General features: G+C 34.4%; 1 long non-coding RNA gene across 4 annotated transcripts in view; it reads left to right on the top strand.

Annotated features, from left to right (window-relative positions):
- Positions 1–25,498, top strand: part of LOC102156861 — a 147,706-nt gene that overhangs the window by 98,089 nt on the left and 24,119 nt on the right. For 3 of the 4 annotated variants that reach the window (XR_005356579.1, XR_005356578.1, XR_005356586.1), the window contains 2 exons: positions 21,283–21,350; positions 22,066–22,543. This is a non-coding gene — a long non-coding RNA (uncharacterized LOC102156861). Of the gene's footprint in view, positions 1–21,282; positions 21,351–22,065; positions 22,544–25,498 lie in introns of those variants that run through there. The other variant, XR_005356581.1, reaches the window with a different exon arrangement.

Here is a 25,498-nt window from a genome sequence, read left to right as displayed (position 1 = left end):
GGCTCAGTCGGTTAAGTGTCCAACTGGATTTTGGCTCAGGTTATGATCTCAGGGTCTTGTGATCCAGCCCCATGTTGAGCTCCACTCAGCAATGAGTCAGTTTGATTTCCCTCTCTCCCCCTCTGCCCCACCCTCCAGCTCATGCATGCTCATGCATGCTCACACACTCACACACTCTTTAAAAACTAAAAAAATCTTTAAAAAAAAAAAAAAAAGAATGAACACCTCACTTTCCCTTAATTATGATTAGAGTTTACGCAAATTCCTTAAATTTTAGCATGGGCCAAAAGATGGCATGATGAAGGTAGGATTAACGTTATTATAAGAAGTTTCTTATTGTACCCAAATGCACACCCTAATTTCCACAATGCTCTCCCAGCAATGTCTCAAATAACATAATAGTTGAGGAAAGAAAAAAGATGTCACTGTAATGAAAGAGTCTATCATCAAATCAGCATTTAATTTCCTCCATGGATTTCACCTACAATCCTCAAAATAAGACTTCAGTGGAAGAGATTATAGCTTCCCTGAATACACCTAATTAAAGGGGGGAGGGATGGCTATCAAAAGCTCTGCAGAAATCAATGAACTTTAAGATACTGGTTGTTTCAAAATTGCAGAGCATTCTCCATAATTCCTTTGGAAAGAAAGCGTGGTAACAGCATGCTTCACTCTCTGATAAGCCAGCATATATTCATGGTTCATTTCATTGAGAATATCTTTTAGACATTTTAAGCACTAGAACTGAGAACACCTGGTATAGCAGTTCGTGACACCAGCTATAGCACATACAAATACCTCTATTTGAAATATCACTGCACTGGAAATCCAAATTTCTATCATTTGATAATATGCAAGTATGTGAAATTACACCACAATGAAGAGATATATCATTACCTATGTCCTTACACATTGAGACATTTCTCTTGATTAGGTCCTGTTTTTACTTTCTTCAAAGCTTGTATTATAACATCACCTTTATACCATGATACTTGGTTTTGAATATCTAACTACATATATCCCCCAAAGGATATTCCACTATACTGAGCTCAAGATTTACGGACTCAAAATCCCATTGTATTTGAGTATCACTGGGTGTAGTGAAACACTACAGTTGCCCAGGCAAAGCTGTGTCAAAGCAAAAATAAAAGAACAAATGGAATACTAGAGTATATGCCCGGAAAAGATTCTGAAAATGATTAGTTTTCAATAGTTTTCTAGTTTTGAGAATAAATTTTCAATACTTGTCCAAAATGGCTATTTTTTTAAAAAATTTTATTATGTTGGCTTTAATATTCAAACTATATATTCTATAGGTTTAATTTTTTCTAGCTTAACTAGTTGTTTTTGTCTAAAGTAATTATATAAACAAATTATTCTCTTGCAAAGTATTTGTTTCTCCTCTAGAATAGTTTTTGAAAGATGTTTTGCTTTAATTTCCCTATGCCATAAAATTTTAGTTTTCTTTCTCAATTTGCTGTTGATGAATTGTTGAAGATTTCCCCAAAATTATAAAATTAAATACTAGTGCTCTCAAGTACCAAGTCCTTATTAATTTTCACCTAAAAGATATTGATGTGATATGGGCTCAATAAATCCTAAAATCAAACCTAAATTGTATTCCAATTTCTGCTTATTAGTAGATATGTATGGTCCACAAACTTCATCTATCTTTCTAACCTAATTGTACAATATATGATCCTGACACATCTTTCTCTCAAAATTGTCTAGATGTCTTGATTTTTATTTCTTCCTTATGATCACATAGTCAGTTCTAGGAATAGTATATTTTCTAGATAAGACTGAGTTATTTAGGGTATTATCAATTTTCACAGAAACATCAGTTTGAAACTTGAGTAATTAACCTTATTGTCATCTAAAATCTAATTAAATATGTCAGGAGAGATAATATAAACCTCCACAGAATCTGTAATATAATATTGTATAGAGAGAGAAAGTGAAAGAATATAAATATATGTTGATAATTGTTGAGGTTAATGATGGATGATAGGTACAATAAGGTTCTTTATACTCTTTTCTCTACTTTTATATGTTTGAGTGCTATCATTATCAAGAACAAAGCAGGGATCCCTGGGTGGCGCAGCGGTTTAGTGCCTGCCTTTGGCCCAGGGCGCGATCCTGGAGACCCGGGATCGAATCCCACGTCGGGCTCCCGGTGCATGGAGCCTGCTTCTCCTTCTGCCTGTGTCTCTGCCTCTCTCTCTCTCTCTGTGACTATCATAAATAAATTAAAAAAAAAAAAAGAACAAAGCAAAAGTTATCCAAATGAAATGGAGTGTATTAAAAAACAACATAGAGAAAACAAATAGGAAAAGCCTCAGGAGCAATGAAAATATCGGATGTAACTATAAATGTAAATGTAAATTTTGAATGCACTACAGGATCCTAGGTACTAAATCTATAGGTTGTATTTTAAGTATCTGAAGTATGCTTGTCAAAAATGGTTTCAAACATCATAGAGACTGTTAAAACAAAAAATACTGCAAAAATGAACACATTTAAATCATACAACCCATTGATTACAACATTCATTCGGCAAATATGTATGCCATCAAATATTATTATATCTGCATGTGTTCTGGGAAAGGGAACAGATAGAAGGAGGAGTAGATATAGAATTGTTATAAGAATAATAGTGCCACAACTAGAGAAAAGAAAAGCAAAATAGTAAGTTAAGACTTACTGATTTTGAAGTTAGGAAATTTATGACATATTGAGCATAAAAATAATCTTAGCTTAAGGTCTCAGAATAATACACTATTATTAGAACTCAATGTAAATATGAGCTCCTTAAAATGCCCTTTACCAATAAGCTTTTATAAATAGCAATTATATATGATTTGAAATTCCTGTTGTTAGTTTTTAAACATTGTACCTGGTTTGGTTAAATCTTTTTCTTCTCTGACCTATCCCACATGGAAAAGGGCTCTAATGAAGTAAAGAATGAGTAGATTTTCTTTCAAAGATCTCCTCAACCGAAAATACCAACACAGTTATAGCCATTAAATATTTTTCTACCAAGCGTAGATAGTAGGTCTCTCTTACTAAATGAACAAACCATTTTAGTAATAACATTATCTGAGCAGTTTTTATTTAAGTATGCTAATGATTTGGTGTTTGGCTTTTTAATTGATTTAAATTGTGTGGTTCTCTTCTAGTTAAAAACTTTAATCTCTAGACATGTGATCAAAGATCTCCTTAAAGAGGGGCTCATTTGTCTCAAGCTTATCATTCATTTCTGTTAAAGGAACCTCAGGCTTCAGAAAACCATATGGATTTTAAATAGCCACAAGGTAAATAGTCAAAGGTCATAAAGAAGTCTGGGGATGATCTTCTGGGTGGGGAGGGTCTCTACAAAGAGTATTGATTCTCATGTTTCAGTGATGTACTTCTGCCTCAAGGCACAGGACTGAACCACATGACTGTGCAAAGTTCACCTCGGCCCTCTGGTTGTAAAAATATAGAAATAGGCTTGATCAAATGGCCTTGATCAAATAATTTTTCTCCCCCCTCCCAGCCTCTCCCTCTAAAAACTACTAAATTTATATTTGATATATAATGTTCTTTGGTTTACACATTTGTACTTTCTGTGATATAACTTTTGGATTTCAATGCTTTTAAAACACAAGGAGCTAAGCGTCTTGACTTAATTACTGAAAGATTTCCTAAAAAAAATGCATGTAGGTAATGCTATACTTCCAAACTGCATGCAGTTTTAAAATACATTATTCCAAAAGTTTATGAACTTAAGAGTAACACTCTTTATGATGCTATTCTTGATTTGCATGAGAGAAAAATTTGTAATTCTTAGGGTTCAGGATTAATCTCAAAATTCACTCAACCAATATTTTATTCTTTCAAACTAGTCGATAACTGTTTTACCTCATTTTCCTTCTCTTTTACATTTTGGGGGAAGAAAATTAGTTTACTCATTGAACTATCTTCACAAATAGGCATAAATAAGTCACTCTATTCTGGTTTCACTTTAAGCCTCTCCTTTAACCCATTCAAATTTTCACCCCCAAATTCCTACAAATCATCTGGTATATATATCTTTCATTTTTAATGCTAAGAAAGAGTACTTTTTCTTGACATATTTTCTGAAAAGTTAAAATGCAATGTAACTTAAATCTACAAAGGCAGTAACAACAGGAAGAGTTTCAAGTGATTTCCACTAAAAGATAAGAAAATGGTGAAGTGAATGGTTCATCTGCTCAATTGGGAAGTAGAAATCAAGACAAAATAGGTTTTTTACAAAGGATTCTCCTGCTCTTTATCTCACTGCTACTGACAGTTGGCTATGTAGGTTATATAAAATATTTGTCACTTAATTCAGAGGTCTTAACTGGCTTGTCACCTAAATATAAGGTCAGGCAGCAAAATTTATTAGTGAAAAGATCTCAAAACTTATAGCTGAATGATCAAATCTACATAATACTTCTCCCATTTGCTAGTCAGTACCTTTAACCAACTCTGTTTAATATATTTAGAACTCATTCACACACACATTATTATGTGACACATCCTATGCTACCCCCAACAAGACCCATCGAAACCCTCAAGGAACTCACAAGATGGACCAGTTAGCTATACCAACTAATCTATAGCAGTAAGGTTAAAATAATAACACTCACTGGAATCAAGGGGGGACTCAGAGAACACTTCAATTACGTGATATTCATTTTCTTTCACTGAAAAAAGAAATCATCACAGCTGCCCTGGAAAAAGTCCCAGAATTATTATGAGAGTAAGAATGAGAATGTAATTGTATGTAAAAGTCCATTGTTAACTAAAAAGCACTGCCCCTGTATTAGAATATATTAATGACTCTTTTAAGAGTATGGACTATTTAACTTTTAAGATAAAAGGATGAATTTGATTCAGCTATCATAAACGTTCACCCCTGTTTCCATACTGTAAAGGCTAAATGGAAGGAGAGTCCAACTAACAAAGTGTAGTTCTTCTGATCAAAAATGTAGGATTAAGAGGCAAAGAAAGACTTAAAGAAGAAGGCTATAAAAATATACTTCATAAAAGAGGCTAATGTTTCAGGGGGAGGAAATGCATTAAAAATGATAGAAATTCCTGCAGAATTTCTTTTTTCTAGATCTGACTGTCCTCAAATAATTACAGAAAATTCCACTTCTACTAGCCTTAGGCAAGACTAGTTGTGTTTTCTTAGGTGACAGTACTAAGTCATTGGATTGAATGTCCCAACTCCAGAATGACTCTTGTTTTGATTGGATGGTGAGACCTGCCTCCAGGTGAAAAGAGTTAGCAGAAATCAAATCAGTGTCCCTCATTTCAAGTCTACTGCAGACTCTGGTGTGTGTGTGTGTTTGGGGGGGTGGGGGTGTTACAGGAGTTTTAGGAAGGAGGGCAAGGGGGCAAAATACATCTAGTGGAGGGGCCAATAAATGTTCATTTCTTTCTGCTAACATATAACAGGATGAAATTGTAAAGCACAATAAAATAAAAATAACTTAAGTAGAAAATAAGGTGCACTTTCCAGGGCATCCCATGAGGAAGTTAAAATGACAAAACATAGCTAAATGTTCACAACATCCAACTACTTTTCAAGTACAGTTTCATTCACTAATAGAAAGACTTTTTTTCAACAGGTTGCATTATTCAGTTTGTAAATCTCCAGTAGAAAGGATCAATACTCAGGTGACTTCTATGGTTATAGGCAGTAGGATTTTAGCATCCTACGTCATTTAGGCATATAGATCAGTACATAAACCATTTAGGTCACCTAGCTGTCATCAGGAATTAATCAAAGGTCAAAGAGAATCAGAGTGTTTAAATCCAAAAGCAGAGCTAACCTGATCCTGTTATATCTGGAAAAAAAGCAATTCCCCAAAATCTGACTGGGCCAGATATAGAGACAGCTATCATATTCACCTGGTGGAGAAGAAGGACAGCGGCCAGCCAAATCTTCTGAACTCTGAGAGATGTGTATGGATACAAATCATTCCTCTTTAGTAACCAATGCATTTTACTAGTGTGCATTATTAATACAGGTGAGAATCTTCCCTCATGCAAAAATTTGGAACTCTATAGAACATAAAAAATAAGAAAACTTGATAAATTGATATAATAGAGTTGCTTGTGACCTTCTCTATGCCCCACCTGAATAATTACACTATTTTTGGAAAATTAAAATAATAAGCAATTCAAAGCATACTTAGACATTTTCAGAATAACTGGACCAGAAAACAGTGTCAAAAATCATTTGCTAGAAGTTAACAGTGTTCGTGCAGGAGTTTCCTGAGCTCAGCATTTGTTTCACAATAATACACATTTCCCAGCATGAAGAAAAAAACAAAAACAAAAACAAAAACAAAAGAAGCCACATAAAACTGATGATCTAATCTAGAAAATGCCTTTAAGTAACTTCAAGTCTGACATTCACAATTGGTGATTTTTAATTTATATGTCCCAGATGCTCATCGTTTGTTGAGTTCCAGTAACAAAGTCAACTCTTCATTATGGGATGGAATCTTATGGGAAGAGGTATTTGATTAGGAGTTCTCTTTCTTGAAACCTGAAATTCCATGTCTGGATTGAACTTTTTACATTGTATTATTATGGTATCTGGAAGATTTGGGTACATAACGATTACAGCTAAATACATGGAGTAAAGACAAAAACAATAGGAATGAGCAATGAAAAAATGATATTTATTCCTTTAGTGGTTTTCGTAAGTCTTACACTTTATTGAAAATAGGAATTGACTTAGGGGATACACTTTAAAACTTTTTGTTGAAGTAAAAAAATATGTGTAATCAAAAGCACATAAGTATAAATCCTGATGAATTTGTTTGCAAATCAAACTTATCAGTTGTAACCAGCACACCGATTAAGAACCCATTGCAGATTCCCTTACTCACCACCCTCAACCAATACCATTAGCCTTATTTCTAATGTTTACCAATTGGTTTTGCCTGCATTTGTACTTTTGTGTCAATGGAACAGTCCTTTTTTGTGTCTGACATCTTTTGAGAAAGTCATTCATATTATTATCTGCTGTTTTAAATCATTTATTCCCATTGCTGGGAATTATTCCATTCTACACCAGATTCATTACTTGGTGGTTTCCAGATTTCTTTCTATTATAATTAATGCTGCTATAAAGAATTCTGACCAATGTCTTTTGATGAATATTTGGGCACACCTTCTGTTAGAAATATACCTAGAAGTTGAGTTGCTGTGTAACAGGGTAGATGCATGTTTAGTTTACAAGAAACTTCCCAAAAGTTCTGGGTGATTTTACCAAGCTGCACTTCCATGGTATAACCTGTATCACACCCTCACCAATGCTGGATGCTATCTTTTTAAATTTTCCTATTCCACTAAGTGTGCAGCAGTACCACATCACATTTTTAATGTGCACTTCCAAGAAAAATAATGAAGTTGGACCCTCAAACAGATATTTACTGAGAATATTATTTTTTATTTTTAAAAATGTTTTTAAAGTAATCTCTATGTCCAAAGTGGGGCTCCAATTTACGACCCTGAAATCAAGAGTTGCATGCTCTGCTGAGTCAGCCAGGTGCCACTTATTGTTTTTATTTGTATGCGTATATATGGCAATAACATTCTAAAAAAATTTTTAATTCACCAAATCACACTTTTGCTAGGAAGAAAAATATGAAACAAAGCAATCATAACAGAACTTATTCAAGCTTGCTTATTAGTGTACTTCTAATAAAAGAGAAATTAAGAACTAACTTGTGAAACATCATTCCTCTTTACTGTCATCAGCTTTCATTTATTTCTTTTTTTCATCAAGAAAATGTCAAGTACACCTAATTATATGATAAAATAGAAATTCTAAACACTGACCACTAGAAATAGTGCTATTTCTCTATGCCTAACTCCTATAAAGGGTCTTGCTCCTACACTTCCCTGTAGAACAACACAGAGAGATACAGACAGGATGAGAACAAGAGTGAGAGAGATAGACTATCCCTTTTCAGAAAGATGAGTCACAAAATAAGGAATTCTTGTTTTGACTAGGAGTTAAATGCATAGTACAAAAGCAAGAAAAAAAGTTATTACTCTCTTCTCAGAATTAAGTGTATTTTCATATCTTCCTCCATCTATATAACCCCTTGCTAATTTTGAATTCCACATTCCAAAGAATTCAGATTGTTTTACAATATTATATCTTTTTAATTCTCTGATATCCTATAAGGAATAAAATGGTATATAAAAAAAACTTCTCTAACCAAGCATTAATATTAAATTATCTTTTTTAGATGGCTATATTTACAGGCATCTAAAAATAACATATTTTATGGGATCACAGAGCAGAATGGTAATTACTTTTAATCAAATTTCTGTATTTTCATGATCAGAATTAATCTTAAAGTTTGCCCAAAGTAGTATAGGGCCACTTAATGCCAGAATCATCTACTAAGCAGATCAATTTGTGGTCCTAGTATCTCTGGAGGACTTAACACTAGGTGCTAGTCTGTTATGGCTATATGGCTCCCCATCATTACCAGCTTGGCATTAAAAAGATATTGAGCATATATTTACATTTATGAGTTCATTGGCAACATTGGTGAACATGGTTGGATGTTCTCAAAGTACCTGTGCAACTCTACCCAGGATTGGAACCAGCTTTTGTGAGATCAATCTGTGAAACAATGTGTGAAGCCAAATGCAACAGATTACCACAATGCAAATACATTATTTTACAGTTCTGGAGGCTAGAAGTTCCAGAATTAGTCTCATGATAAAGGCATGAGCCCTCCAAAGGCTTCAGGGAAAAATCTATTTCCTTACCTTTTCCAGCTTCTTGAACTGTATTTTTATGTTCCCTGATTTGTGGCCCTTTCCTTCTTCCTCAAAGCCAATAGCACTGCAACTTGTGTGAATGGTCACATTGCCATCTGTGTCATTCTTACTCTGTCTCTCTCTTTCAGGACATTCTTTATTGCATTAGGTCCCACCAGATAATCTAGGCTAGTGTCCCCATCTGAAGATTCATAACTATTTACATCTACAAAGACTCTTTTTCTATTGAAGGTATATTTACAAGTTCTAGGTATTTGGATCCAGATATCTTTGAGGGCCATTATTCAGCAAACCCCCATAAATTAAAATCATCACAAAATATTGATAGATATAATAATATATACATGAGCTAACTCCCTTTCACACTACTATAATATATTCCTCTGCTGGATTTTTTTTTTTTTTGCAGGATGTTCTTTGATTCATTCTTCATATGACAACATTTTATAGTATTTTTTCTACTCACAGAAGAGAAAAAAGACTGTTTTTTTCTTCTAGCTCATTTAATCAAAACATGTATTTTTCTTATTCTTATTATCAATAGTTGGGATGCCTAAAACACGCGATACCATTCGTGTGTATGTGCATGGTTCCAGGTTTGTGCCTTATGAATTTTTGATGTTCTATTAAAAATCATATGGAGCATATTCTTATATACCCTGCAAGAAGGAACTTCTCTTTTGACTAGATGTTGATAACTTTGGGTGTAAATGAAATGTTATACAACTGGTGCTTGGAAGATTTTTGCACAGGCCAGTTTCTGGCTCCATCCAGTTCTCCTACTCTTCCCATGCCAGGTACCATAGGACAAATCCATACCACAATACCACCTAGTCCTTTGTGACTTTGGGCAATGCTGTGCAGTCAACACTATCAGCTACAGTAGAAGTATTTCTAGAATCTATCCCTACATTGGGCAGCTAACAATAACTTAGCCATATATAAAAGAAATGTGAGCCACGTAATTATACCCTTTTAAATTCAAACTGAACATATTCCAAAGTTAACTTTTCCTTAGCTGGATAAAAAAAAAAAAATCTCATGGTGCCATCAGTGAACCATGACACAGGGGAAGTAAAAATGAAGGAAGGTCATAGTGGAAAGAAACAGTGGTTTTAAGTAGTTATGGTTAAAATATCTTACTTCAACAAAATTTACAGAAACATGTGGCCTGTGAACCCATTGCCAGGGCTCCTCCCAGGACCTAAGAAGGGACCATGAAATGAAAAGCTATGAAGCTCAAGCTACTTGGCCTAACTGGAACTCTCCTTCTGCTACCTTGTAAGAACTTCTCTGCATACTAACACATCAGTTGATAATAAATACAGCTTAGGTAACATACAAAAAGCCCCACACACACATTTAAACATTGGAAGCCCTCATCATTTTCTACCTGTGTGGATGTCTGCACTCTTATTCATCATTATCACATGTGTGAACTCCGCTAATCTCAACTGCTATCTACTTTTTGATTATTTTATGATCCTTTCAAGTGCTTTTAGCTAGCCTCATTGATTTGAAATAACTGGGAAGAAAGTTCTCCTTAAATTAGTGTGTTATATGAACTATAGAGTCTTTTCTAAAGAAGTATACAGTTACTGACTTCCAGGAGCTGCAATAACAGAAAACAGCTTAACAAATACTCCAGCATAGAGCTTTTATGGGCATAGTATAAAACCAAAGAGATGAGGAATATTTTAAAAGAGTATATTCTTGTTTTGTAAAAGTTTCGGACACCTACAAGTAGATTAAATAACAAATTATCCTTTTGTTGTTGTTGATTAGATATTTCCCTTGCAATATTTCATATTACTAATTAGCTTTGACCAATCTGGATGAAAAACCCATGAACCTGACCAAAATCAAGCTACCCTCCTTCCCAAAGGCCCTAGGTTTGGGCACACACTTGAGCTAAAGCAAGCACTGGAAGTCAGAAGAACCTCAAGAGACCCTTTAAAGATCTGGCTGTCCTCAAAGAAAAATATTGTCTGTTTAGTAACTCAGTAACACCACCTGCCTACCCAACTACAGTCACAACCAGTTCTTCCTAGCTTTATTTACTCCTTCAATCTTGTAGTTGGAGCATTCTCCCCATTGCAATAGTTTTTTTAAACAAAGTCTCTTCTTGCTTGACTGTATTTATTTTTACTCAACAGCATGTTAAATTGTCCACTAACTTTTTATTTTTTTTAATTTTTTTATTTATCATTATTATTTTTATTTTTTATAATAATAAATTTATTTTTTATTGATGTTCAATTTGCCAACATACAGAATAACACCCAATGCTCATCCCGTCAAGTGCCCCCCTCAGTGCCCGTCACCCATTCACCCCCACCCCCCACCCTCCTCCCCTTCCACCACCCCCAGTTCGTTTCCCAGAGTTAGGAGTCTTCATATTCTGTCTCCCTTTCTGATATTTCCTACCCATTTCTTCTCCCTTCCCTTATATTCCCTTTCACTATTATTTATATTCCCCAAATGAATGAGACCATGTAATGTTTGTCCTTCTCCGATTGACTCATTTCATTCAGCATAATACCTTCCAGTTCCATCCACGTTGAAGCAAATGGTGGGTATTTGTCATTTCTAATGGCTGAGGAATATTCCATTGTATACATAAACCACATCTTCTTTATCCACTCACCTTTCGATGGACACCGAGGCTCCTTCCACAGTTTGGCTATCGTGGACATTGCTGCTAGAAACATCGGGGTGCAGGTGTCCCGGCGTTTCATTGCATCTGTGTCTTTGGGATAAATCCCCAATAGTGCAATTGCTGAGTCGTAGGGCAGGTCTATTTTTAGCTCTTTGAGGAACCTCCACACAGTTTTCCAGAGTGGCTGCACCATTTCACATTCCCACCAACAGTGTAAGAGGGTTCCCTTTTCTTGCATCCTCTCCAACATTTGTGGTTTCCTGCCTTGTTAATTAAATACCAAATAATCTTCAGTCCATATGACTGCAAGTTAAATACTGTTAATTTTCAAATTAATAAGATTTCATTTTCTTTAGATCCTAAAACCTATGTTTGTTTGTTTGTTTGTTTGAGATACAATCAACAAAACAGAAAATTCATCAGTTTAACTACTTTAAAACATACATTTAATTGACTTTTAGGATATTCACAATAGTGTGCAACCACCAATACTATCTAATTCCAGAATATTTTTATTATCCCCTAAACAAACTCAATATCCACTAATCATCCACTCCACATCTCCTTCCCCTTTCAGCCCTTAGAACCATTCATATCTCTTTTCTGTCTATACGTATTTGCCTATTTGGGGCATTCTATATAAACAGAATCATAAAATATGTAGTCTTTTGTGTCTGACTTTTTACTTAACATTTTTTCAAGGTTCATCCATGTTGTGCCATGTATCGTTGCCTTTTTTTTTTTTTTTAGATTTTATTGATTGATTGATTGATTGATTGATTTTGAGAGAAAGAGAGAGAATGGTGGAGGGGAGGAGCAGAGGGAGAGGGAGAAGGAGACTCCTTGCTGAGCAGGGAGCCCAATGCAGGGCTGGATCCTGGGACTGAGATCATGACCTGAGGTGAAGGCAGATGCTTAACCAACTGAGCCACCCAGGTGCCCCTATTTCAGTCCTTTCTATGGCAGAATAATATTCCTTTTTCTGATATGCCATCCATTGGTTTTCTTTTCATTAGCTGATGGACATTGGGTTGTTGCTACCCTTTAGCTATTGTGAATAATGCTGATAAGAACATTAATGTACAAATTTTGGCTTGGACACTCATTTTCGAGTCTCTTGGGTCTAAGGATAAGAATGAAACTGCTGAGTCACATGGTAACTCTATGTTGAAATTCTGAAAAAAATGGCTAAATGGTTTTCCATACCTGCTGAACCTTGTTACCCCCACTAACATATGAGGATTCAAATTTCTCCACATCTTTGCCAACATATGTTTTGTTTTGTTTTCTGTTTTTATTTGATATTTAAATTATCATTGCCATCCTAGCAAACATGAAGTAGAACCTCATTATGGTTTTGATTTGCATTTCCTTAATGAATAATGAGGTTAAGCATAACTGTCTTGCACTTACTGGCCAAGAAACAAAATCCTATTTGGAGAAATGTCTATTCAAGTATTTTGTCCACTTTTAAAACTGGGTTGTTTACTTCTTATTATGACGGTGAAAGCATTTTTTTATACATTATGGTTATTAGACCCTTATCAGATATATGATTTACAAATATTTTATCTGATTCCGTGGGCTGATTTTTAACTTTTTTGATTGCATATATTGATGTAAATTTTTTTCACTAAAGTCTGATTTCTCTTTTTTGCTGTTACTGTTGCTTATGTTTTTGGTATCATATCTAAAATCCCACTGCCAAATCCAAAATCATGAAAATTAACAAAATCCCAACTTCATTCTTTTATATGGGTAACCACATTCATTTGTGGTTTTCCTACAATCCTATGAATAGTCTTGGCATCTTTGTCAAAAATCAATATACCAAAGCTGTATAAATTTACTGTTGGACTTTTGAGTCTATTCTCTTATTCTATATACTATCCTTATGTCAGGATCACATTACTTTGGATACTGCAGATCCACAGTAGTTTTGAAACTGGGAAATGTTCTCCCTCCAACTTTGTTCTCCTTTTTTCATGATATTTTAACTATTCTTGGTCTTTTTCAATGCCATGTGATTTTTAGGATCAGTTTATCCATTTTCTCAAAAAAGGCAGTTAAAATTTTGATAAGGATTGCACTGAACTGCACTGGGGAGTACTGTCTTAACAGTATTAAATCTCTTAATACATAAACCTGGTTGGTACTTCCATATATTTAGGCCATCTTTAATTTCTGTCAACAATATTTGGATTTTGGAGTACACATCTTATACCTCCTTGGTTAAACTTATTCCAAATTAGTTTACTGTTTTTATGCTGTTGTAAATTGCATTGTCTTATCAATTTAATTTTCAAATTGTTCTTTGCTAGTGTATAAAAACACAACTAATTTTTGTATGTTGATTTATATCTACAACTTATTGAATTTATTTATTGTAACAGGCATATGGATTGGAAAGTAAGAAATAAAACTGTCTCTATTCACAGAAGACATAATTGTGTAGAGTATCTGAGAATGCTGACAAAAAAATTTTTTTTGCAACTACTAAGTGATTATAGTAAGGTAGCAGGATACAAGGTTAAGATAGCAGGATACAAGGTTAATATACAAAGTCCTCTGCTTTCCTATATGCCAGCACTTAGAAACTGAAATTTAAAATTAAAAACAAAATACCATTTACATTAGCACCCACTAAATGAAAGTACTTCAGAATAAATCTCACAAAACATTTATGAGATGAATATAAGGAAAAAGGCAAAACTCTATTGAATGAATACATAAAAGAACAAGGTAAATGGGGAGATACTCATGTTCACAGATAGGAAGTTTCAATTTTGTAAAGATGTTTATAGATTCAATGCAGTTCCCTAAGTCCCAGAAAGTTATTTTGTAGGTATTTTCAAACTGATTCTGAAGTTTATATAGAGAGTAAAAATACACAGAACAGTTAATATTTAAAGAGAAAAATCATGTTGGAGTACTGACTCCACTGTACTTCAAGACTTATCATAAAGCTATAACAATCAAGACAGAGTGGTATTGGTGAAAGGAAAGACAAATAAATCAATAGAACAGAATAGAGAGTCCACAAATAGACCCCCATAAATATAGTGAATTTATTTTTGACAAAGAGGCATAATTTTCAACAAGTGGTGCTGGAACAATGGGACATTCATACGCAAAAAATGAATTTAGACACAGAGTTTACAATCTCTGTAAAAATTAACTCAAAATGGACCATCAACCTAAATGTAAAATGCAAAATTATAAAACTTCCAAAAGAATACATAGGAGAAAACTTAGATGGCCTTGGGAATGATGATGACATTCTAGACAGAAATAAGGCACAATCCATGAGAGAAATAATTGATAATCTGGACTTACTAAAATTAAAAACTTCTGTGAAAGATAATATCAAGAGAATGAGACAACAAGCCATGGCTGGGAGAAAATGTTTTCAAAGACACATCTACTAAAGCACTGTTATTCAAAATATACAAAGAACTCTTAAAACTCAACAATAAGAAAACCAGTAACCTGATTTTCAAAAACAAGTCAAAGTCCTAAATAAATACCTCACCAAAGATGACATATGGAGGGCAAAAAAATACATGAAAAGAACAATGCTAACAATGCAAATTAAAACAACAATAAGTCACTATTGTTCACATACTAGAATGACCAAAATCCATGTTAAATTAATGAGAGTGTAAGAATGGCCCCTTCTCTGAGTCATGTTCTCATGAACTCTCTAGAAGTCCTCAGTTTTGGCATTTTAATTAGTATTACTTGTAAAAGAGAACTAAACACGCTTCATCCCTGGGACAACTGTGACAACTTATTCTCCCTGTCATTTTTGGGATTAGGCTGACCACAACGTCTGTCTGACCCAAACAAGCATGAAATCACTGGCATGTCCCTGACAGATGGCTGTCCAAGGTTGGACGGAAGTCCACAATGATTCCATATTTGTATATTTTGCCAAACAATCACCACAATATGGGCCCTGAACTGCATGACCAGGAAGAGGGAGGACCTATACTAGAAACCGATCCAGAGAACAGTCCTTATGATGGGTCGTTGTGGGAGCCCACCAAGGTCCTGCCTTGCAGAAACATCACCCAAAGATGAACAACTGCACAAGGAGAACGAGCAGCGCACTCTTCCACAATGAGACCCTGCATGCAGACACCATGCTGGTCATCAGCCCTAAGGCCCTGCTCTGTGTCTACACCTGTGTGCTGACCACCCAGCCCTGCTAATGGAGCCCACCTACCTTGTGGAAAGCCAGCGTCAGGGTCCAAGTGGCTAGTGACATCTCCTGTGTCCTGAAGGAAGCAAGGCTACCTCCTCCAGGGGTCTCCCATGGCAGGCACGCCCTTGTTCGCCCTGAAGGCCTACCTTGCTCCTTAAAGTTTGCTTTGGCTTCACAGTTGACCTGCTGTCCCTCAGGGGCAGGCAAGCTTCCCTGGTGCATGTTCAACTGCTGCCAAATCCTGTCCGCCCTTCCCTTGGACGCCACTTCTTACGAGATTGATTTCAAGATTTCAGAGACAATGGAAATGCCCTGCACCTGAGATTTATTTGGCTGGTGGGGGAGGGAGAGGGGCTGGGACACCTAACACTCCTTTTTTTTCTTTTTCCCCTTTTCTTCAGAGGGAAACTCAATTGTCCCCTGAAATTGTTTAAAATAAAAACATTAAGAGGTTTAAAAAAAGACTAGGACTACAAACAGTTTGTGGAAAGTGTAGGTTGATTAATCCAGTATAGATTAAGGATTACAGAGTTATCATTTTGGAGATCAAAGTTGGAAAACTGAACTCTTCTAAAATACATTGGTGCTTATAAGATAGAGATGTTCGCCTTGTGATAAATGTTGACTTTCATCATAAATACTGTAAAAGCATCACGCTGGGTCTCGTTTTTGTAGTTTCTTTTTAAACTATATTATGGAAGTCCAGGGATATACAAAACAAATTAAATGTATTGTCTCTTTGGCAAATTAAATTTAATTATGATAGTATGACTGAATTATTTTCCTATTCCAAATCGTATTTAAACATTAGGCTTCATAACCTATGATTATAATCTGTTCTATTTTCAAGAATTCACTTTATCATAAAAGAAATGTAGATTACAACACTGTAATACTTTTGAAGTATTCAGTCCTAGGCATACATTTTACAAGGTAACCTTAGGAAACATGGCCTGTTTTCTGCAAAGAGAAACGTTACAAATTACTAAAGATTTATGAAAAGACCTTGATTACTTTTGTCTTTTTCTTTCTACTATTTTGCCTTTTCTTTAAATCACAGCGTATTAAATTATTGATGCTTTCTTTAATTTTCAAACATAGGTTAATTTCTGTTCCTGAATTTTGTATGTACAAAGGCATTTAAAAAACTTCATGTACAACCACAGTTTAAGAATGGTTACACTAAATATACCAAAATCATTTGATATAGTTTTCCTATGAAACCATGGCATGGTTGAAAGAATAATTTATGAAGCTACAAATTTGGGGTTATAGCAGAAAGCAACTAGATTGAACACAAAATGTTCAAAGGTAAAAGGAATACTTAAAATATATTTATAATGCCTATATGTAATACATATTCACATAACAATTCTAAATGTTTCAAATATTTTGAAGTCTAGAAACTCTCCTTTATGGAGTGAATCAATGTTTAAGGTAACAAAGTAATACTTAAGCATAGAATTGACAGGAAACCCAAGAGAAAACTCAACATATGCTCCCTATATATAATAATATATAAATCCAACTGAGGCAGTAAGTAAATGTATAATAATGTGTAAATTCAACTCATACGGTAAGTAAATGTAGCAATTGCCAGTGTTCAAAGCCCTTTTCTGAGAAAAATTTTAAAAAGCTTTCCCTTTAATCCTAAATTTCAAAGGTTCTCCTGATACCTTTGCCAGATCTCTCCTTCAGATGGGAAACAAAACTTTTTGACAAGATATGTGCATCCATATTTGTTCAAATGTACCTGGTATGAATCTTATGTGTAGGTACTTTGGTGAAGGTTTTATGGTCAAACATTAATTTCCTTAGTTGTGATTCTTGACTTTTCAGTGAAACTGAACTTGGTGTTTATCCCCAGGAGAACACAATTAACGGTTTCTTGTTGCTGCAATCAATGCTTCATGTTATTTCACAAGACGTTCTTTGAATGCAAATCATTCCTTTAGAATATATCCCTTCCATTTATCTATGATGATTTTTTTAAAAGGTCGCCAATTTGAATTTTTTGATGCAATCTGAGAGATGAAATAATGCGTGCCAGACCTAACCTTCACCTCTTAGGAACTCAAATGTAATCTACTCTTCAAATGAAAACATAAATTTTACTACATGTGATTTTTTTTTTAAGTTCATATCTTAGTACATGTTGTACTGACCTTTAGAACATTCTTAGGGAAAAAAAAAAAGAATACTCTTAGGAATTGCTTACCTGGTCACAAGTAAGTTGCACACACATATACCCTTTTCTCTTGCTATGATACACACATACAGCTTTAAGCAACTGATTTAGTTGTCTAAAAATCTGTTATTAGTACATTAGTTTATTAAGACGGTTGAATATTGTTTTATTTTTTTAGCAGACCTGTCCTTCTCTTGGTTAAGATTTAATCACTTCCTGACATGAGATATCTGACGGATTACTGTTCAAGTTATATGCACAGGAATGATCTTCAGTATAGACCAAACTCTTTTAGGAGAAAGACAGCCGTCTGAATGATGACCAAGTATCCATAGATGCTAAGCATATCTCAAGACCTTGAACATGTCTGTTCAAAATAACTCTGATCGAATGACATAAGCCCTCTATCTATTTTGGAAGCCTTGGTCAAAGTAGTTTGGGGAGGGGTGGGGAGTGCAGATTAGATAATAATATCGATTTAATTCTGCAAATGTTGATAAAATACTTAGCACATGCAACATACTATGGATTGACCACAGGAACACCTATCAAACTATGATCATTGACAGTATCGTGATTATTTTTCCTTTTCTATATACAAGAAGTTCCCTTAAAAATGACACTGGCCACTAATATCAAGCACTCTAATCTTTCTGTTGCTATTCAAGTTGCTTTTGTGTCCATTTCCAGAGGCAATTTTTAGCATTAGCAAACCCATTATTTGCTTCCAAAAACAATTACCTCCAAACAAAAATAATTACTGAGTTTCTCATCTCAAATGAAAACCAAAAATGATGTCTCAAACGAAACCAGAACTTTTGAAGACTGCAAATATTTTGAAATGTTAAACTGAAACATATAATCCCACCGTAATTTAACTGAAAAATATTTTCTTCAAATTTATGTATCACATACTGTTGACAGGGAGTTTTGTTTCAAATAGTTCACCTGATGAGATGGAAAAATTGTAAACTTGATATTTTAAATTTAGCAGTATGTTCTCACATGCATGAAACTACAGTAAATAAAACAGAGTAACTTATGATATGCATCAATGGTGAGAATTGTAATGATAGTTTTAAATGTCAAATGTAAATTTGAAGATTGAAAATAAATTCCTACAGAGAAATTTACTGAGCATTTGTCAACCATCAAAGCAATGTAAAACATATAAATCTGATAAAAAATAGCAAATGGGAAGACTATGTTATTTTATTGAAGATTTTGATAGGATTACATATGATCTTGTTATTAGATGTTCTTTTTCTCTTACTATTTAGGAGTTGTCAGTTTTCAAACAAATATTTTTAGCAAAGAAATTCTGGTTTCCAAGCTTCAACGGCACTTAATATTCTGGTTGAAAATGAATATGGCAACTTCGTTAAACCTTAAGAAGAAAAGTCTCTTTCAGCATCCGTAAGACATTTACAAAAGGAAGATCGTGACTAGTTACTTCTACTCTGAAAATGGTTTTTACACTTATGGCATACTTGGAAATTTATATCGAGAGAAGCAAGAAAACATGCAACCACACAGCATGTCTTATGAAATACAGGGTCTCAGTTATAGTACAAAAAGTCAACTTTTTTTTTTTTTTTTTTTTTAACCGGAGAGTGGTTTTTAAGATGATCAGGGGAGAGGATGATAAAAAAAAAAAGAAAGAAAACCACCCCACACCCCATTACATTGAATTCAAATAAGTTTCTAATGTAATTCCTTCATTGACATTTCTGTATCCTACCTAGCCTAACGAAATAAGATACTACTATGATCCTATTGTTGTTAAACACTATTATGTTAACCTCCTGCTAACCTAGCATTTACTGACGCTACTCCCTATACCTTCACCCAAATAAATGAAAAATCACCATAGACAAAATTGTGATGTCCTTCATAATTCACTTTGATTGAATACCTTTTTCAATATTTATTATTCACATTTGTTAGGGAGATTAATACATAATTATCCCGTGTCAACTGGGAATTTATGATTCATATATAAATCTGTTAAGGAGATTAGCTACATAGTTACAATGTGTTAACTCCGTGACTACATTTTTGTTACTATTCTTACTGGATTGTAGGTACAAAGATTGCAGTATATTTAGACGCTAATTATATGATCTTTGGCAGGTAACTTGACTATTCTTATTGATGAGTTTCCTTATTTATAAAATAGAAACATAGTACCTTCCCACAAAGCTTAGGTAGAGCAATATATGTATATCAATTTTTTTTTGTAATTCAACTGGTAAGAAATTCACTTTATAAATTAATTAATATGAGGAAAATGACAGCTAATAATGTCCCCTAGAGATCTAGAAATTTTCTGATGGTATAACAGAGAGACATGGTTAAATCTCATTGAAATTTAGTGCCTCAGTTTAATTTTTGTTTGTGCATATGTTTTAACATAAAGCAAACCTGGGAAATCAAAATGTTTATGTTATCTACAAATCTGAAATTTTTCTTAGGAATAATAAAAAACAAATTACTTCAAACGTTCCATTATTTGTAAAAAGACAATTTTCCCTTCATTTTCCATACACCGAAGGCAAGATTTATCTTTAACCTCTCTGTGAAACAGAAAGGATATTTAGAACATACAAAATAATGTATAATAATGTCAGATTGATTTTGCTGCTCGGCAACTGTTGCCTGAAATCTTTCTTTGCTGGTTATATATTATTCTTAATTCTGAGGTTTATTTTCGGGTTGTCTTCCTAGGATAAGTGGCTTTTAAAGTTAGTGACAGATTGCTGCAGATGGAGAGGCAAATTACTGCCACACTGTTGTTATCTCTTAATTGACCAGTAATAGGGGCTATATCATCATGTTCCTAGACACACGGCTTCTTCTGTGACCAGAATACAGTTAGCAATTGCAGCAGTGTCCTTACATAGAGAATATCCAATTAACTTTTTCCATTCAATATCAGCCATAAATCCTCTCCTGGGTCTGAATGCTTTCATTTCAGTCCCACTTGGCAATATTGGGGAGTGGGAGTTTGGCCAGAAAGGATGACAAAAATACCCGTAAGCCTGCACTCTTGCTAAGATGGAATGAGGCACTCCAAGGCACCTGGGCTGCATGGTAATAGTTGCCTTCCACCCTGCACAATGGCTCCATCTTCTTTCTAGATTTACAAAGCAAATAAAATTACTATTGGTTCTCTGATGCAGTTGTAAGGCTAAACTTGTGGAAATGATAATCTCACGAAGGCTCAGCCTTTTCTTCTGCCTTTAGGCAGAGTCTCTTATCAATTTCTGGGACTTCACTCCTCAGGCCCATAAGAAGGAGCATTTTTATTAAATTAGTTAAAAGATCCTTCACTGAGAGCTCAGGAATATAGCTTTAAATTTCACATTCATGAAACTTTAATCTATTTTTCCAAAACAGGACTGCAGTGATGGAATACTCATGCAAAGACTGCCAAGCCTCCACACGGGAGTCCGTGCCTGAACGTGGTTTGTCTAGCATTTACCTATAATTAACACAACTAATAATATTTAAATTGACAATTACAGGCTCATAATGATTGTTCTGTACCTATAATGCAATTTTTCCGAGAGGGGCAATAGTTGATTCACACATTGATGAAGCAAAAATCTGGTTCTCCTCTGGAAGATTCAATTAAAAGAACATCCAAAATAAGCCTCAAACTGCCCAAAGTATCCAGCATCAATTCATGGGATAATATTAAAGAGCATAAATCAGCTTCTTTCGGGAATATGGAAAGCTGTTTTTTTGTACTTAGCATTTTGTTGCTGTTGTTAGAAATGATATGTTAGTGAAACAGAGATTAAAGTCGCCCTGTTCCACATATATGGGGACTAAACTCCCATGCAGACTAATTATTTATATTTGGTTTTCTACTTCTATTGATTCGCTAGGTTACTGAAAAAATAAGTATTAGACATAATTTTGAGGAATAATAACAATTACAAAGAACTTCTTAAGTCAGTCTCTCCAATGCATATTTTATAATACAGAGTCCAAATAGATGCAATGAATATTTTGTTTGCTGGTATATATATTTAAATGATATGCCAATAATTGAGGAAGAGAAGAATGATCTTTGGCATCCTGAGCTCTCCTGGAGCTGTCAGCTAGACTTTAGTGTTAGCCAGGAACCAGCCTGGCACTCACAGTTAAGCTTGTATGTTCTCCTCTTGAACCTAGAGAATTTCAAAGAACCTCAACATCACACAAGGCTATTCTGACCATGACGGATCACAGGAAAAACAAGACCACCAAGTAATCATATCTGAACACAAACAAAAAGAAACATTGTCCATCCTTAAATAACAAACATCCCCCACTTCTGGCGAATATTACACCTTTACCACCTGTCTAGTCATCCCTCCCAATATTTAAAAATACCCAATCATAGATTTACCCTAATTCTTGACAGGGTACAATCTGTCACAAGTCCCCACTTTCTTAAGCCTTCCCTCCAATCATCTAACATGCTCTTACTGAGACCTCCCATGGGTCCCCAAGGAATGTCTTCTTTGCTGCCGCACAAAACAAATGCAACTTATTATACTATAGGTGTGTCCAAGCTGGACTTTGGCTGGAAGTGACTGGCATGCTATTATGTGGAACTTCATGTCTGTAACAGTGTGCCTATGTGCCACCACAACTTTTGTCTCATCAAATAAACTATGAATAAAATTCTGGAAACTAAATTGAGTAAGGCATCCATTTTATGTGAAAACAATGGTCTTAGGGAATAAATGATCAGATTAATTCAAACAGCTTTTTGAGATGTGCTCTGAATTGTTCTGTATTTCTTGGGTCATGCTCTAAGTGTCATGGTCTACGGAGAACTTTCCCACATGTGACTTACATTCTAGTCAGGGAAACAAAAGTGCATAGCACTGTGGTTACAGGCACATTGTGAACACTATGCGAAGAAGACTTATGGGAACATAGAGTGAAATGACGTGTAAGTCCTTGATTCAAGATTTGTTACAATAGACATTTTGGCAATCTTCATTTCCCTCATTCTTTTACTCAAATACAAACTACTAAACTCTAAAAAATTGTGGGAAACTATAATATTCTACTACAGTCTTCAAAAGATACACAGTACAAGGAGAAGCTATACAGAATGCTAATAATATATTAAAAATCAATTTTATAGAAGGTTAGAAATCAATCAATGATGTATATCTATTTGGGAAGAAATGGGAAATAACCAAGGGATTAAAAAATAGTTAGCTCTTTTTAGTTATTTTGCTAACATCACCAACTTCCATTTGTGATCTATTACAGAAACAAAGTATGGGGGGATGGATAATTTTTGTGACTTTTTTTGAGATTTATAGAACCAAATATCTTACTTAATGTTTAACGCTTTTTAAATTTTATCTTCCAAATTGCATTTTTTGGCATTTAATTACACATGGAGTATACTAGAAAATGTTTGAACAAGTAGCGCTGATCAGTAGGTAATACAAAGTAGCTATTTTACAAGACAGTATAAAAACCCTCAATAAGCAAGCAAATTTTAAGGATTTCTTTTTCTCAAATAATACAGAATTGCTGCTAAGGAAGAGTTAATCTGTCTAAACTAGTTTGAATATTGTATATTTTTAAAATCTGTCTCTGCGTCAGTTTTTGTTGCATTTCAATTATGAACAACTGTAATGTCTTCATATTAGTAAAACTGAATGGATGCTGAAGAATAACAATTAGTCTCTGTAGAAGTGAAGAAAAATAAATTTTTTCTTGTTTTTTCTAACTTTTCATATTCAATATTATGCTTAAAAGGAACTCCCCTAATACATGATGTTGTCTGTCACAAGTGAAAACATTCTATATGTACAAGACCTAAAATAGGAAAGAATCTTCAGAATGACAGCTGATAACATTTAGAGTGTGGTTCAGTCACTGCACTTTATTTTTGCTGAGGATTTTTTAAAGCTGACGGTAACATTAATTGTGTTACAAGTACTTTGTTACCATTTTTTTCTGTAAATAACACTACCAGCACTTTTCAGTGTGTTCTTAGCAATACAATCTATTAAAAACTAGATGTTGTTTCAGAGGAAGTTGGGATTTTGCAACTCGACTCTTATCAATGAGCAGGAGCCACTAAACGAGAAAGATCTGAAAATGAAATATGAGAAGCTTCAAATAGATCAACTGAATAAACTGTATTATTGATTTTTTAAGCTTTTTTATTATCATTTTGGTCAGTTTATATGGTATTCTGAAACTCTGTTTTTGCTAATGCTATAAAAATTCACTTCAAGAACATGATAGAAAGTCAGTAATACTTTAAGACTTTTATCACATTAGTAACTTTCTTATGATATTAGAAATTCAATAAAGGACAGAAAAGTCACTGATCCTATAGCTAAATTGCTAATATAATGCAGCACTTACCACTATGACATGAAATATGCATTTTACTCTGATGCTTTAAAGCTTTCAATTTTTCTTTTCTAGCCCTTTGAGGGACTTTTCTTTCAGTATATTTTTTTAACGATAAATATATAATAATGTGTAAAAGTTCACAAATAGTAAAACAGCAGGACATTGATTCTTCTATACAGAAGGAAAATGTCATCTAAGTACAAATCGTGCATCCGGGCTCATATAGCAAGAACTCATGTTGCCCTAGGATACTTAAAAAGACAAAATGGGGTGCCTAGATGGCTCAGTTGGTTAAGCAACTGACTCTTGATTTCACCTTAGGTCATGATCTCAGGGTTGTTAGATTGAGCCTTCCCCGCCCCCCCTCCCCAGCCTCTTAGGCTCTGCACAGAGTGTGGAGCCTGCTTAGGACTCTCCCTCTCTTCCTCTGCCCCTCTTCCTATTCCCCCACCCTACTCATGTGCACTTACACTCTCTTTCCAAAAAAAAAAGAAAGAAAGAAAAGAAAAGAAAAGAAAAGAAAAGAAAAGAAAAGAGGCAAAAAGCTACCAAAACATTGAAAACTAAAGTTGTAACAAGATCACATTTTAGGATTTTGTATTTTCTAATGGAAATAAGAAGTATTTACTAGTTGAAACTCAACTGGAGTGTTATGAAAATAATTTAAAGGGTTAGTATCATATGGTTAATACTCTGAACAGATAATGCAATCTCTGATACCCATGGGCTTTGCTTATTAGAAAAATGGGTGTAGGGTATCTAAGTGACTCAGTTGTTTAAATGTCTGCCTTTGGCTCAGGTCACGATCTCAGGGTCCTGGGATCCAGCCCCACATTGGGCTCCCTGCTCAGCGGGAGTCTGTTTCTCCTTCTGCCCTTCCCCCACTCATGCTTTCTCTCTAATCTCTCTCTCAAATAATAAATAAAATCTTTTTAAAAAAGAAAAGAAAAATGGGTATATATTACAGAAAACTCCATCTGAGGTGACAATTGAAATTCTATCTCTATTAACTCAAAGATGTATTAAGTGCCTAATCTTGCCAAGATGCTTACAATTAATGTGACCTGTGCCAATAGCTAATCTTTTATTACATCTTTTCAGTAACCAAAACCTTAAATATACAAAATGTCATCTTCATTTATCATTCTTTCATCCATCAAACATATTACCATGTATCTCCAAACAGGCACTTTTCTTTTTTTATTTTTATTTTTTCCAAACAGGCACT

The sequence above is a fragment of the Canis lupus genome, chromosome 3 (assembly GCF_011100685.1).
Source record: "Canis lupus familiaris isolate Mischka breed German Shepherd chromosome 3, alternate assembly UU_Cfam_GSD_1.0, whole genome shotgun sequence".
Taxonomy (NCBI): domain Eukaryota; kingdom Metazoa; phylum Chordata; class Mammalia; order Carnivora; family Canidae; genus Canis; species Canis lupus.
Note: the sequence above shows the minus strand (reverse complement) of the source record. Positions and strands in the feature narration are given on the sequence as shown.